We start from the raw sequence: 4646 nt of genomic DNA, 5'->3' as shown, positions 1-4646 counted from the left end.
AGTGGCCAGATCTCAGCTCACTGCAAACTCCGCCTCCCGGGTTTACGCCATTCTCCTGCCTCAGCCTCCCGAGTAGCTGGGACTACAGGCGGCCAGAACAAGAAGAAAATACACTTTATACAGGCAACCTCTATTAACATTTTGCTATATTTTCTATTTTCTCTATGAGCATATGTGCACATGTAGTTGAGCTCCTACTGTAGATAACTTTATAGTCTACTCTTTGTCATAGTATCAATTTGTGAAAATATCATTTAACTTTGACACATAATTATGAAACAAATTTAACATAATTTTTAATCATTATCCAGTTGTGGGACATAAAATTGTTTTCAACTTTTTCCTATGTAAAATAATACTCAGATCAACAATCTGGTGCATAAGCTCTGTCTGCATTTTTTATTTATATTCTGAAATATTTCAAGAAATTGTGTGGGCAAGGGATTTAAATATATTTAAATTATTGTCTAATGTTATTAAATGCCTTGTGTATGTAATGAAGCATCTTATATTCTCATTGATACTGAAGCAATTTATATTCTCATTGACATTATTTAGAGTGTTCATTGTACTATCCCCTTACCAGACCTATTACTATTACACAGATACACACATACTTGTACAACTCGCACACATACACACTTGTAAGTATAACTTTTTTAGGAGCTATTTATTCAAGGCACTATAATGATATTGGCAGGAGACAGGGAAATACTGGGTATAAGTGGGCAGTTCCCCAGCAAAGGCCTCACCCTCAAGCCTGGAGACTTGTGACCCTAAATGGTGACAGGCATTCCTGTTTTTATGTCAAAAGGTTGCCTTTTGGCCCATCATGCCCTCTCTCCTGTACCCATATAAACCCCGAACTCCAAGCTCCAAAAGCAGATAAACAGATGAGGAGACAAGGAGACAAGCTGGTGAATGGCAGAACGACAACAAGAAGAGAAGGAACATCTGAACACCAAGAGGAGTTCAGCTGGGGGCATTCAGAGAGAATTTTGGCCACTGGATGGCCAAACTCCAGGGGAACATCATCTTCCCACTCTATCCCCCTTCTAGCTCCTCATCCGTCTAGCTGAAAGCCACCTCCACCACTCAATAGAACCCTAATTTCATCCTTCAAGTCCATGTGTGACCCAATTCTTCCAGAACTCTAGGCAAGAGTTCAGGATACAGAAAGTTGTCACACTGGCCCTCTGCCCTTGCAAAGTTGTCACACTGGCCCTCTCCCCATGGACAAAAGAGAGTCCATTGAATTGGTTAACACAAGCTGTCTGTGGACAGCAAGGCTAAAAGAGCTAAAACAGCATTGTAACACTGGGGTTGCAGGCACCCACCCCTAGATACTACCACGGGGCTAGAGCCCAAAGCACTCGCCCTACCTCTTGCACCTGTCCATCTGTGTGGTCTGCCTCGCATCAGGGATTTGAGTAGCAGTGGCAACCAACAGGCAAGCCACACCTCTGTCACACATCCTATGAGGAGGATCAGGGAACTCTCCCATTTCAGTAACACTTTTGTTTTCTTTCCTAATATTTAGTTCATTAACACATCTGATTTTTCCTGTCAATAAATGAACAAAGCCTCTTATCATCTTTCAGTATGATCTATATGCTAGGTTTCCATATTTAATATTTGTTTAAAACTATTCTTTAATATATCAGTTGATGTCTGGGGCTATCAACTGATGAGTTGTGTTCCTAGATGAGTTCTAATGTAAATTTTATTACAACTAGAATTTCTTTGTCAAATTAAGCAAAGTAGAAACTAGAATAAAATTACTATGTGAATTAGTATAATGAGAATTAAATTGAAGTTTTGGAATATTGACAATGAAAATACTCTCATTCATTGAAAACAGAGCCCCTTAATAATAAAGATTTCAAGGGACAAGACTAATACATTCCTTCCCACACACTAATTGTATTTAAATATGTTTATATAATATTACAGGAGTCTATATTTCTAGAGATCTAATTCAAACCCAGTATGCTCGCTCTCATAGAATGGAAATGAGACAAATTCATACAGATTTGAGTCCTAGTTTGGTTATTCATTGCCTTTGTGACTATGGTCAAGTTACTTAATTTCTGTAATTTTACAATTTCATATCCTTTAAATAAATAAGAAAATGCCTGTTTCCCAGAGCTATTAAAAGGATCAGATTAAAAATGCATATATAAATATTTTGGACATAATAAATATGCAAAATAGCAAGTCTGTATATGAGACTTAGTTTTTTATGAGGTAATAAGAGCACCACTTTGGGGCAGGCTTCTTTAAGGAAAAGTATGTTTGCTACTCCATAGGCTACAATTTCAGAAACATTTCTTATTCAAGAAATTCCAATTCCTGGATCATTCTTCAAGATAACAAAAATTCTCCTTCTTTCCAGAAACCTTAATTTTGCCTGTTTTATAATCAAGAATTATAATTCTTGTTCCTTAAAATGAATTTCTTAATCTCCAAAGACTTTAGTATTTGATCAGGTTCCACCTACATTTGAGAAGTAGATTATGAGCCACACAAAAGTTTAAAAAGAGTGTTGAAGACCTCAAGAAGGTATTTCTTTCTCTGACAAGTTGTAGAATCTCAATAACTTCTGTGTTCAAAGAACCTTTAAAACATATACTTTGTAGATTGTATTTGGAGGACGAACATTTTTCAAATTTCATCCATAAGCAAAATTTTAAATGGTTTCCTTTGCTAAGACACTATGAAGAAAAGACTTTAAAATAGAAAGAAAAAAAAAATGAATACAGAGTTCATGAGAAATGTGTTTATTCCCCTACTAGAGGTTTATGATCATTTGTTCGCTCTTCTTCCTTATAATCTCATAACACAAACACAATCTTGCCATTTTCAGAGATACTTTGGAGTTCTTCTTTCACATTCAGGTTTCCAAGTTTCTTGAGTGGAAATCTGGTCCCTTGGAAATCCATGGTAAGAATATCCTTTGTTAATGCCAATTAAAATATGAGAAAGATCAGACTGACAAAAAGAAACTTAAATTGTAGCTGGAGGGAATTAGATGAAACCAAAAAAAACCTTTAATGGTGAGTTTTTTAGCCTTTGAAATAGATTTTAAGGAATATGTCACTCTTTTAGAAATATTTTAGGGAATCTTAGAAAATGGCCTAGTTATTTCTCATTTTATTAGGGAATAATAAATATTAATGAATGGATGCCCCGATTTCCTTTTTATTTATTCAAAGCCCAGTTTAATTTGCTGCTGGTTAACTTGAATGTTATTACAAATTGTTATTGCATCCCTACTGAGAGCAGTAACATATCTTGAGCTGTAGCAATATGATTTATATAAACTCTTTTCATTTTATCTTTGAAAGTTAAAATTGATCTTGTATTACCAATCCTACTCTCTTATAGAAATTCTTCAGTGGCAGCTGTATTTGAGAGCCTTATTCTTTGCTAATTATTTGTCTACCATCCAATGTACCCTGTCATCTCATTTTGTATACTGCAAAGTACTAAATAGTTAAACAATACATTCTACTAGATATCCATAAGTAAAGATACTTTTAGATTAAAAAAAAACTGAGAGAATTTCAGATCCAGTGGGCGAGAAGGCAAATCAATGATTCATGATCAATCATGAAGTCAGAGAGAAAAAAAATTTTTAAAAAGTATTTTCTTTTGTATGGGCTTGGTGAAGGCAAAAGTGGCTCAGAAATAAGCCTGTTGTATATAACAATTCAGAGTAATAGATGCATATCTGTGATGCTCGACAGTCCGCATACTGGAAAAAAAAACAAACTATATAATGACATAACAGAGGAGATTTTTGCATTTCCAACATGCCTTTATGTAAGAAGACCTTCAGTGGTGTGATTTAAAGTTTGCTTATTTCTTTCTCTCCAAATCGCAAAACTTCCGTTGTAGATAACAAGCCATAAAAAATTGCCAGTACACGGCTCCATGCATACCTAAAACTTAGGAAATTGCCATTATTTGACCATTTTTATTTTTTAAAATGACAATTTAATATAGTTTCATGTAATCAAGCCAACAGGATCATAGTATGAATTTCCCAGGGATGCTGGAACAAAGTACCACAAGCTGGGTGGCTTGAGCAACAGAAATTTATTGTCTCATAGTTCTCAATGATAGAAGTTCAATTCTAAGGTGTGGCAGGATTTGTTCTTTCTGAAGGTTGTGAGGGGGAATCTATTTCAAGCCTCCTTCCTAGCTTCTAGCTTGTTGTGGTTTGCTGGCCATCTTTGGCATTCTGGGACTTACAGACCTCATCCTGATCTTTGCATTCATGTTCCTATGACGTCCTCCTTATGTGTGTGTCCAAATTTTCTCTTTCAATAAGGATATTTGTCATATTTTTACATTTTTTCTTTTATTTTTAATTGACAGATAATGATTGCATGTATTTATGTAGTACAATATGATATTATGTGTGCACCAGTCATATTAGATTAGGAGCTCACCCTATTCCAGTATGACCCCATGTTAATTCAATTTATTCCTTCTTCAGTAGCCCTATTTGGGGATAAGGTGGAATTCTGAGATACTGGGAGTTAGGATTTCAATATTTGGAGAGGAAAAAATGTAGCCCATGTGACAATCGTATTCCTCATGTTTTCATTTTCTTTGCTTTTTTTTTTTTTTTTTTTTTT

The sequence above is a fragment of the Rhinopithecus bieti genome, unplaced genomic scaffold (genome assembly GCF_001698545.2).
Source record: "Rhinopithecus bieti isolate Rb0 unplaced genomic scaffold, ASM169854v2 scaffold_2453, whole genome shotgun sequence".
Lineage (NCBI taxonomy): Eukaryota > Metazoa > Chordata > Mammalia > Primates > Cercopithecidae > Rhinopithecus > Rhinopithecus bieti.
This window is presented reverse-complemented; position numbering follows the sequence as displayed.